The following is a 12492-nucleotide window of genomic DNA, read 5'->3' as shown; positions in this document are numbered from 1 at the left end:
GAAAGCCTTACCATTGAATCCCTGCCTAAGTGTGTATATCCATGGTAATACCATGTCATTGAAAACAACCAACTGTCTGGTAATACTGTTTTCCAATCAGCCGACATCCAAATTTAGTTTGCTTTTTTCTCACAACCTGCTTTTACCCAACTGTTTGTTTTGCTGTTGACACATTTTCCTGCACCCTTTTCAACTCTTTCAATGTGTCAGTGACTTTCATCAACATGTTAAAGGAACTCTCCCATTCTGACTCACATGTGAAATTTTCACTGAATGTGCAGGCCAGTAAAGCACAATATCTAGCAACTGAATCTACATATCTGTTGCTCATTGCGACATATCTATTACAACTCTGATGAGCTGCACATTTGACCATTGCAATCTCTCTTGGCAACTGTAAAGCCTCCAACAACGCCATAATGTAAGCACCATTTCTGATAAGCATGCCTGAGGAGGACAGACATCCCCAAAATCATGGACAACACCAAACTCGTCCCGGCTATCTACAAAAATGGTGACTTTCATTGAGGCAGTTAAACTGTATGCTCTGGTAAGGGTGATAAATTCGGCAACTTGTGCTGAGGTGAGCCATCCACCTGACAAACAATACATGGTCAGGCTCAATCAGGGGTTCATATTTTATATCTAGTCAGGGATTAGTGCATACATCTGTGACATCTAGGCAATCAGGTTCAATTTAATCACAATCAACATCGTTTACAGGCAACAGTGTTGAAGGGTTAAGGATTGTGCATCTCTATATAGCTATGCATATCTCAGTATTTTTGGAAGATAGAATTGTTTGTTCATAGTGAGTCAGTCCGTTGTGGGTTAAACATTGTGTTTTCTGTCTTGATTACAACAACTCCATAGAGTGTGGGACCATAACAGTTCAAGGGTATCCCATCACTACGTTGTCACTCTTTTCCAGACCAGTGCTTATCGCAGCAACCACTTTAAGGCAATCAAGAAGAACTGTAGCTACAGGGTCAAGAGCAGTACAAAAGTAGCAGTTGGTTTTCGGGCATCTCCATGCATCTGGGTCAACACTGAGAGAGCGTACCCATCTCTCAGACTGTTTGAATTCCTTTGAATAATCAAGCATTCCTAGTGTTGGGGCACAACAACATTTTTCTTTCAATTCTAGGAGCGCTTTTGCACATTTGCTGTCTCATGGAATCAGATCAGACACATCTCTGTGTGTCAACCTCAGTAGAGGTTTCGTCATTAAGAAAAAGTTTGGTCTCCACTGTCTACAGTAGCCAACCATTACCAAAAACATCCTGACTTCCTTCTCTGTTCATAGTGGGTTCATCTGCGCGATAGCTTTGCTTTTTCTGGAGACACCTTTCTAGCTCCCTTCACAATGATGTGTCCCAGATAATGAACTTCCTTTTGACAGTTCTGCAGTTTCCCTGGAGACACTTCGGGCCACATGTATCAAAGTTCCATTTTGCATTCCCTAAATAGTGAATTTTAGTTAATCGCTATTTCGGGAATGCAAAATGGTACGTAAGAAAAAAGCGATTCCCTAATAGCGATTCCTACAGAGTCCCAATCACAATTAGGGAATCACTATTAGGAATTCTACTCCATTCATTCCTAGAGGCCTAAAGGCCCATAGGTGCAAATGGTTTTGCATTAAATTTCCTCCTATCCCTACCATCTTCTAGCTTGCTGATCTAGTGCATATTTGTGCTGATGGAACTGTTGTATCCTAAGGGAAACAGTCACAAATGTGTAACAGTAGAGAAAGAGACACATGACGGGCTCCGAGACAGTAGAAGATGGAGGTTTGATATGTCTCCGTGGCAGAGGAAAGTGCAGGGCTGTTGTGACTGCATTATACTATGAACAAGCCAAACAACGTTTGCTATGTTCTACATCCGGGTTAAACACTTTCTGCTGCATTTTGCACATGGATGAAAACCTTTTTACTGTGTCCTGACCCAATGAAAATACCGCCTTCTATCTATTTACTATGGCCCTTTGCTTACCTTTATGGTAGGCTGCTGATGCCACAGAAGCTGCCCAGGCTGCCAAGAGACAGAAAGTTGCTATTGCTCTCTGATTTACCACTTTCATTGCAATGTCAACAGAAGCACCAAGGCTGAGATGGAGGTGCAGAGGGTAAGCACATTTGCAAATGTGCTAAACATCTCTGATGACCCAATTTCAGGACATTTTTCTGGCTTGCCTGGGTTTTCTAAATCAGGCCCCCGTGTGAACCGATTAGGATACTACTAAGGAGTCACTTGCAATTCCTTCATTCTGAAGCTTGAGTTAATTTCAATTATAGTGGATACTTTACAGAATCGAGCTAGATATATTTAAATTAGTATTAATAATGCTCCAATAAGAACAGTCTTGTCCAAAATGCCAGGCCCAGTCCCTTCTGAACAATAGCGAAAGCAACATTACACCAGTTTTGAACTGGTTGCACTTCGTCTAAGAGGTATAGTTTGAGTCCAGTGACACAAGGAGCATAGGGCCCATGTCCTGGCATAGCTGTAGCACTTAGTATATCACAATGAAGAAAACACAAAGGTGAACGTGGAATATCCGTTGCCAGTTACTCAGGCTGCATTTCAATCCATCAGTTTTCACCCACTATGCCACACAGACTGTAGGAAGATGGCCAAGTCTATTGATGGTGATGAGGGGTCTCACATCTTTACTCACCTTTATGAGAGGTGTCTTTCGAAGGCAATGTTTTAAAAGCTAATCAGTGTCCATGTAGGGACCAAAATCAGACACCAAAATACAAACAGGTGTTCAGAGGGGCGAGACTGGCCAGTGTATCCGCATTTTTCACTGAGCAGGAACCATCTTCATTAAATAATGAGCTTTTTGGCATACATGTAGCTTGTCAGGAATCAAACTTTCTCAAAAAGTACAATTTGTGAATACAATTTCTGGCACATCATGTGTACAAATAAAGCTATAGACATATGTTGTTTGTTTGTTACTTGAGTGCTAAGTACCTGTGCCTCTAAAAAACGTCTAATCTGAGGGATACTGTTATGCTTTAACCCTGAAATGGTATGCTCTGTGTTTCTGCATTTGTCAATCTTTCTCCTTTCAAGTAGATCATTATTCATATTAGCACCCACTGGGAAGTCCTGATCAAATTAGATGTTTTGCATGAACTGCTGTTGTTTGCCAGAAATCAGCATAAAGTTAAAGCCTTAAACATAGGTAGGAAGCATGAATACCTGCAGAGGGGGAAACTGGGGCTCACTTGAACTAATTGCCCCTACTGCCAGATGTCACCACCGTAGAAATGTTATTTCCCCCTCATCATCACACCCTTGACTCCAGCCCCTAATTGTTTAAAAAACAATTACCACCTTATAACTTAATTTGAACACTTTCAATAGAGAGCACTAGCACTTAACTACATGACTGTTGCTGTTCTAAGCAAAAAAGGATGTATGAGGTTGCAAGATCCTTCAAGATGCTTTGTGCGAAGACCCTTCCAGAAGTAACAGTTTTTTGTATGTGTTGATATGCAAATGCCATATTTTTTAATTCATTCTTCATATATGTTAAGATTTGGCAAACATAGATTATATCAACAAATTGTGTTTTAGTCAGTGTCTTTGGGCCATCATGCAGTGTAGGCACTTGCTGGGCCAAATGTTTGTCTATCTCAAAGTAGGAATCCTCCAAATGGTAAACATCCTTTACAACGCAACTTTTACCACGCAGTGCCTTTACGTCGCAACTTTTACAACGCAAACCATTACAACGCATTGCGCTGGGGGGCGCTCTAGGATAGGGAATAGATTTAATTTACTATCCAACACCTTCCCTACTATCCACGGGGACTGGAGTTGGAATAGTAAATTAAACTATTCACTATCCAGCGCCCCAAAGCACTATGCGTTGTAAAGGTATTCGTTGTAAATACCGCGTTGTAAAGGCATGCATGGTAAAAGTATGCGTTGTAACGTCATACATCCCCTCCAAACACCCCTAGATAGGATTGAGTTTGCTTTATGTTTTGGAATTTTCCATTAACATTCTATTATTAATGCCCGGATAAACAATTGGTTGTTGATCTATTTAATTGTGTTGGTGTAACATAAAATGCATAATTAGGCTCATATTTTTCTTTCTTTTAACATTTTAGTGCTCCTAACACCCACCTGCCAACTCGATTTCCTTTAACTTATATCCCTCACTGACTCCATACAATTGTGTCAGGTGTTTGCCCCCCCCCATCTGTTTCAATATTCAGCACCTGCCACTGCCCCAAGCAACTGAATCCAGCCTTCTTCTTAACACCAACTCTCTTACATACAGTACCAAACACATACTTGAAAGAATGCTGCACACAGGTTGTGGGAAAGAAATTAAGCAAAGCTGACAAGTCCAGCTGACTTAACCTAAGAAGTGAGAGATGTTCTCTATGACTCTCTTTTCATTGCAGAATCATGCCTTTAAAGTTGAGACTAGAGACGCTTCAGTGTCACTTTACCTGAAATCTTGAGGAGGAAGACAAAACTGATTTAGGACACGTGAAGCAAGGTCTCAACATCAGAATTCAACACACACCATACAACAACTGTTCCACCTTTTACACACTGCAGGCCTTTATACACCAGCGGGAAGGAAGATACCAGGAGGCCTTTGAAAGTCTTAGGACAGCTGAAGAGTGTTTGGGAGGTCAACAAGCCAGCTTGAAATGGTCTAAGTTGGTCATCTCTGGTAACTACGCCCGGACCTACTATCATTTGTGCAACTATGAAATGGTAGAGCAATACCTAGACAAGTCTGACACAATTAGTCAGTTTCTTTCTTATCCCTCTCAATCTACACCAACTATTCCTGAGATTAGCGGAATGATTGGTTGGTCCCTAATGGCAATTGGTTTTCGATACGGAGAGCGGGCAGCCAGCTGTTTCTAGGCAGCATTGGCATAAAACCCCCAAAATGTGGAATTTTGTGCTGGGCTGGCAATAGCACTTTATGCAGTGACCAGACGCTACGTTACAGGCACAGAACAAAGAGAAAAAGCTAGGAAATCATCCATCAAGAGCCTATCAATTATGAGTGTAAGGCCTACCTGGCTCAGCTGCTTAAGTTTTCAGACTTCGGTCAAGCACAAAAACTTGCAGAAGATATGTTGCACAACAGTCGCGATCCAGAGGTCCTGAGGAAAGTGGCACAAGTCTTTCTACCAAGAAAGGAAGAGTTAGCTATGGCCGCAGTAGATCAGAGTGCATAGAATTGAATCCTAAATTGAAACTTCCTAGGAAAAGAAAACCAAAACCTTGGATAAATAAGGCAGAACAAATGTTTTCTAAAATACTAGAACAATGAGAAGATTGAGGACATGATCTATTGTTAGCTAATAGCACAGGGCCCAAAGGACAATGCATTTGTTCCCTAACGGTGTACTTTGGTGGGGAACAGATTAATATGAGTGTAAATCTCATTGCAGGTTCACGGTATGCAATTACGCATTAGTAAATAGATTTGGTAATGCAGAAAATTCTGCTAGCAAGCCAGAGTCCTGAAATTTCTCTGTGAGCTATCCCGCTTACAGACACGCTAGTCTACAAGGACACACCTTAATCAGATGCTGAACATCAATAAAAATATGGGTTTCTGCTATTCATAAACCTTTTATAAGTGCTCTACTGGTGTTTTTCCCTCCCTGAATATTGAAGACAGGAGTCTATAGGTTTTCATGTTGGAAAGGGAAAGCAACATCTCAAAACTAGAGGGAGTACAAGAAATGATATATCATCTCCACAGGAGCATATTTCTTGTGGAGAAACATAAATGCATATATATAACATTTGTATAATTTTAACATGTGTAATAATTATTTTGTACTGCTTTTATGGTTTTTATTAACCGAAATAAAGATATTTGACTGACTGAATATATATAACACTGGAGTTTTTAAATTTGACATGTCTGCATGTGAAAAGGTTTACCCCTGTGAAAGGGTATGTGAATATGTGACAGTCCCAGGCTACCAGAAGTACTCTTGGAATTCTTTGGAAATTATCAAAAAAGTCAGAAATGCAATCACGACATCAGCCTAATCAAATGAGAGTACATTTCCAGGTTCTTTTATGAATGGGACCCACAGATATTACATAAAACATAGAAATTACATCATGTTTAAAACATTAATAGGTTGTAGGAGGAGAATAACAATGCTTGCATATTATTACAGAAGGGGATGCTTACATACATGACAGTCGTGGAAACTCAAATTAACTCGCAGTGAATTTCTGACGGCAAAAAAAGTTGTATTGCGACAATGGACGTGTTGAAACTCTGCAGCTATGGGAGGATGTATTGTATGTAGTGTATTTTCCTACGGTGTGCTTTGTAATTCTATATATATATATATATATATACACAATGTTTTAGTATAATGCCCTGATAAGCTTAGCATGCAGGATGTAAAATAGTATAAACTAAATTATTTTAAAAGTTTAAGCTAATGTGTCTGGTACATTCAATTCAACAGATACTACATAAAAAAGTTGATTAATAACGTAAGCAGGTTAGAATAATCAACTACACACCACTTAGCTATTAAAGTTATTCATGAAAAATGATTAAAAATAAATTGAAACTGGTAGACATCTCCATATTTACTAATAAACTACAACAGGAATTTTCCCAATTCTAGTCCACTTATTTCACAGCATTATAAAACAGCCAACATTTTCTGTTACTTTCCTGTTTGACTGTTTCATTTCTCCCAGTAGAGAGTGCTGTAATGCTGCCGTGTTCTGGATGCCCTCTTAGTAGTACCTCAGCGGGGGTGATGGGTTTGAGGGGGGACACTAAGACAAAGCAAAAAAGGCAAGAAGTCTTTGGGATGTTTGGAAATCGGAATTAAGGGCCATATTATCAAGCATGGGCGATACATTATCGCCGCTTTATTCGGCAGGAAACTGCCGAATAAAGCAGGGATAATGGGCTTGATAATATGCCCTTGAGAATTCTCATTGAAGCCCAGGTTAACACCAGAACCTGGACTTCTATGGGAATTCACAAGGGCATATTATCAAGCCCTTTATCGCTGCTTTAGCAGCAGTTTCCTGCCGATAAAAGCAGCGATAATGTATTGCCCATGCTTGATAATATGGCCCTATGTTAGGAAGAAACAGCTCTCTAAAGTAATGGAAAAGCCACAGCTTACAGAGTCTGTTCAAGAAGAGCAGTGAGGTTGCAGTAGCAAAAAGGAGATTTTGTAATAGAGAGAATGATATAAGCATGAGGTGCGTTTTGGGTTAAGTGGGGAAGATCAGATGGGGAGGGAAAGGAGGAAGAGATGTACAGCACATAGATTAAGTGTTTGTTGCGGGCAGGAAGGATTATGAGAAAGGAAATGGCTAAAAAATACATATTTGAGTAAAGATGGTTTTTAAATTCTGTTTTTGGAAATGCAACTTTTAGAACGTAGGCATTTTCATGTTTAACCATTCTGTGTACCTCTCCCTGTTCGTGTAATGACGGTCTGGTTTTGAATGACAGGCTGGGGATGTGCATTCTCTCAGCTGGCCACGGGGGTGGGGGTTGATGTGTGTCATGCCTTTCCTGGATGAGTGAGAGCTAGACCCTGGCTGAATTTAGAGTTGTGGGAGGAGATTGCTTTGCACATGAGTTGGGCCTGTCTCGCTTGCATAATGCAGTTGCATGGTGAGCAAAAGAATGATTGATTTAACCCAGATCTCTTGACTGGGGGTGAATGTTTTGATATGTTCTGCATTCCATCCATCAATTATGTGTCTTTTGCTTTCTCACCCTAAGTGTGGTGGGTATGCCCAGACATGGGTCCCAGGCTCCCTGCGCCAGTGGACTCAAGCTATCCGGCTGATGATGAGTGAAACCCTGAAACCAGTCCTAGGATGCTTGTTTGAAGTCCATGGAGGATCTGGCTTGGCAGTTTGAGCTGGACTGTTCCCATGAGGCACAGCGTCAAGACTGATTTGCGTATGGCCAGGTCTAAACTGGGGTGGCATGGTGAGGAAAATAATGATGGATTTAACCCAGATCTCTTGACTGGGGGTGAATTTGTTTAATTGTTCTGCATTCCGTCCATCAATTGTGTACCTTTTGCTTTCTTGCCCTAAGTGCGGCGGCTCACTGTGCCACTGGATTCAAGCTATCCTGGCTGATGATGGGAGAAAACCGGAAACCGGTTCTGGGATGCTTGTTTCCGGTCCAGATAGGATGTGGCTTGACAGTTTGGGCTGGACTGTTCCCATCGGGCACAGGGTCAAGACTGATTTGCATATGGCCAGGTCTAAACTGGGGTGGCATGGTGAGGAAAATAATGATAGATTTAACCCAGATCTCTTGACTGGGTATGAATCTTTTGATTTGTTCTGCATTCCGTCCATCAATTATGTGTCTTTTAGAAAGTAGGCATTTTCTTGTTTAACCATTCTGTGTGCCTATGCCTGTTTGTGTATTGACTGTCTGGTTTTCAATGACAGAGGCTGGAGATGTGCGTTCTCTCAGGCAGCCAGCAGGGGGGTTGATGTGTGTCCTGCCTTTCCTGGATGAGTTAGAGCTGGGCTGAATAGACCCTGGCTGAATTTTGAGTAGTGGGAGGAGATTTTCTTGTACCTGAAGAGGGCCTGTCTCCCTTTCACAATGGTGTCTCCACCTCCTGTGGTCATATTGCACCAGTGAGGACAGAACTGGTTTGGATTGGGCTCAAAGGCCCTTGCACAAAGAGAACACAGACATTTTGGAGTATAAGAATTAGGCCTACGACCCCTGAACTTCAGACTACTTCTGGAATCAAGAGGAACCTTTGCCAAGGAGAAGAGCTGGATAAACTGAGAAGTACTGCCCTTCTTTGTGTCTGGGGTTGGCCTGCAATTGCTGTTTCTGCCAAGGAAAGGTGAAGGACTTTGCTGTGTGCTGTGTGCCCTGGTTGAGCAAAGTTTCCAAGGGCTTGAGTAGAGCTTGCTTAATATTTTGAAGTCTCAGGAACGCAAAGACCCTAGCTCGCCCTAATCTTCCTTGCAGAGAGTTCTGACCTGCCCAGAAGTGCATGTGACTGTGTGAGGCCTCTGAGATTGTTTTGCTGCAGGAAGCTGAACATCAACCCAACAACCAAAGAACTGTTGCATCGCTCTTCTTGCAACAGTTTTCCAACGCAACGCCGTAGTGTGAGAAGAATCTCTATGCATCACGGGGCTGCTGCCGAAACCGACACAGCGCCTGTCGCTGCTGCAAGAATCGATGCATTGAGGGATCATGGCTGAAGAAATCAGCGCAGCACGCTCTACACCGCCGCATCTTTCGCCGCCGCATCCCAGATTTCTGTGCATCTTCCTTTTGTGGCATTTTTTCCCTGACGCATCACTTGCGGATCTGTGTCATCTCAGAATCGATGTATCGCTGCCCACTACAGACCAGACCCAATGCACTCCCCCCCCTTGTGTACAGCGGAACTTTTGCATCGCATCCACGAAGGTCTCAGGAAACAACACATCTCTTTGTTTTTCGGTGCTTCCCATCGGTGCTGCTGTTTGGGTGAATTTTGTTGCAATCACTGTAGCTTATTTTATGAATTTTTGATGTATTTACAAATAAATTCAGCTTTTTAACCTCAGTTTAAAATGGTTCCTTGCCCTTGTAATATTTACTTAATAAGCATTTTGTCTGCCTAGGTTGTTGTTTACCAATAAGAATTTTGTTGCAACAACAGGTACTTTGCAAGAAATCACACATCTGTAGTTTTCTATGGACTCAGTTGCTAAAATCTTTTGAAAGTCAATTTCCTTAATACTTGTATGTTTGATTTTTGTCGTTTTGGTCATGTTGAGTTTAGATTAAGATAATTTATTTTTCTAAACTGGTGTGGTGCCTCTTTGTGGTGTTATCACTGTATTACTGTGTGTTTTGAGTACAAATACTTTACACGTTGCCTATTCTGCTCGTGCCAAGCTTCCCAGGGGGGTGAGCTGGGGATATCTAAAGTGTGTATCCCTCTTACCCTGCTCTGAACCAAGGGTCCCTATTTGGACAAAGGTACCTAATTCTGCCAACTAGAGACCCTCATTTCTAACAGTCATCAAGCAAGATGCCGAGGGTTTATGGCATTGTCTGTGGGGGTGGACGTGGGACCAAGTCAGGTGGCCACCAGGAGAAGTCCCAAGGTGACCTCTTACTTCCAAAGATAAGGATCTCTATTATGTCTGTGTTGCGTATGAGCCAGCTCTCTAGCATCCATTTGGCCATGATGGACATGCTGATAGTGAAGTTGGCCCTGGTGGTGTTGTTCATGTAAGTGAGAGAAAGGATGAGCTAAGTGTAGTTGGCGTAAGATGCAATGTTGATGCCGTTGGTTCTGAAGATGCGGGTAAGAGGTGCCATGTACATGTTGAACAAGGTTGGGCTGAGGGAGGAGCAATGGGGTCTCAGCAGACAAGCTTCTTGCATTCTGAGGTGAAAGCAGAGAGTCTGACTCATTGTGTCCATTTGGAGAGGAAGAGGTGATTCAGCCTGAGCCCTGGTGTCTGGCAATGAGGGTGTCGTGGGAAATGGCACTGAACACTGATAAGAGATCAAGCAGGATGAGAGCGGCAGTTTCTCCTCTGTCCATAATGGACCGGATTCCCTCAGTTGCTGCCATTCTGTGGTTGCTGCGGCACCCTAACAGGGTGGAGTGCAGAAGGTGATGCTGTTCAGGATGGACTCAGAGCTGCTTGTTGACCTCTTTCTCCAGGAGTTTGGCTGGAAAGGGCAGCAGCGAGATGGCCCTGTAGTATCGGAGATCTTTTGGGTTGACCAATGGTTTCTCCAGGAAGCTGTGACCTCTGCATGTTTCCAGCTGTCCAGGAAGTTTCAACTCACAATGGAGGAGTTAATGATGGTGATGAGGTTGCCGCTGATCAATGTGCCTTAAAGGTGCCTTAAAGGTTGTACAAGTGTTGAGGGCATTGGTCTGTGGGGCACCATGAGTGAATGGTCTACATGATTCTGCGGTGTCATATGTGATAATGGGTCTCCAGTTCATTAGGAGGTAGATGCTCCTAGTGATGGTAGGAGGTTGCATGGTGATGTCCTCTACAATCGGTTGGGGTGCAAACTTGGTGTAGATCTTGATTATGTAATTGTGAAAATATCAGAAAGGTTGTCACAGAGGATCTATGAGGCGGACGATGGTATTGGAGGCTGCTGCTGAATTGGTGAATTCTTTGACTGTGTTCAAGAGTTCTTTTCTGGCGCTGGGGCAGGATTCGAGTCTGAGCAGGAGGGCAACTTTACTGGCTTCTATGATCTGTGCATGGTACCTTGTAAGTGTCTTTGGAGGTGTTGTCTCGGCTGCTTCTCCATTTTCTTTCCCCAGTTGTTTGCAATAGCTCTCGAAGTCTCTTAGGTCATTCTTCTGCTGTCATGCTTGAGCGCGAGTACTTGTATATCTGATCGTCTTCATGGGGCCAGGGTGTTGGCACCGTCTGAGATCCAATTGTTGAATGTGGATAGGTCATTCTGTAGGTCGCCTGTTAGGATAGGCTGGTTGGATCTGTGGGTGTGGATCCAGTATGCCACTGTTATGTGCTGTCAGTTACAGCTAAAGTTGATGGTTGTCTTCGGTTTGCTGGGGTGGGATGCACAAACGTAGAATTGTAGGATGAAGTTGTCTGTCCATGTGAGCAGGGTGAGTTGGCTGAAGGTAATCTTGGTGTTGGCTATGAAGACAGGGTCGACTGTGTGTCTGGTGATGTGAGTCAGGCCTTCTGTCAGAACTGGAAACACTGATGCGGCCCCCTCAGGAACAGAAGCTCTTACCCCAAATCCCCCTCAGCCAAAACTACCTTAACAAATGCAGCCTTTAGAATTAACTCCGGGGGAAAGGGGAAGTGGAAGACAAACAAAGAGAGACTGGCTTCAACACTGATTTCACCTTCGATGGATCAGGAGACTCTCTGAAAGGGAAAAACAATAATTAACCTCCCTACTTTACAACCTTATTAACTCTTACTAACTTTATCCTAATTTTCTCTTGTCTTACCAGTGTGTGAAATGAAGCTAGCTACTCTCTTATATGTTTTGTCTGTTGTGGATTGCAATCTGATTCACTGGAAGAACTCTTGATGCGTTATTCTCACATTCTGCTTTTAAGACACCAATGGAAGTTCTCCTCTATGTTACAGTTTTTTCATAAGTTTACAGTCTTAAGTCTTTTCACAACAATTTAGTCTTTTCCTGGTTCACTTGAAAACTCTCCCAACGTCTCCTTGACTTTCCGTACTCTGACGCGTTAAGTCTCTGAACACTGAGAATTCTATAACAGTCTGTCAACACTGGAAACTCCTTACAGAACAGGTATAGTCTCTATCCGACTCGAGGCTCAGAAATGCTCTCCAAAACTCACCATGTTTTGAGAGCTGAAAAGCCCCTAAGTCATTGCCAGAGACTTTTTCAAGAAAAGAATTTAACACGCTTACTTGAAGAAATTGAGGTCTTCTCTTGACTGAAGACTCCCCAGGA

The 12492-nt window shown here is 42.6% G+C and overlaps 1 pseudogene; it reads left to right on the top strand.

Annotated features, from left to right (window-relative positions):
* Positions 1-415: 415 nt before the first annotated feature.
* LOC144769324 (interferon-induced protein with tetratricopeptide repeats 5-like) lies at positions 416-5907 on the top strand (annotated as a pseudogene).
* The last annotated feature ends 6585 nt before the right edge of the window (positions 5908-12492 follow it).

This window comes from Lissotriton helveticus, chromosome 1_1 (assembly GCF_964261635.1).
Source record: "Lissotriton helveticus chromosome 1_1, aLisHel1.1, whole genome shotgun sequence".
NCBI classification, from domain to species: Eukaryota; Metazoa; Chordata; class Amphibia; order Caudata; family Salamandridae; genus Lissotriton; species Lissotriton helveticus.
This window is presented reverse-complemented; position numbering and strand designations above follow the sequence as displayed.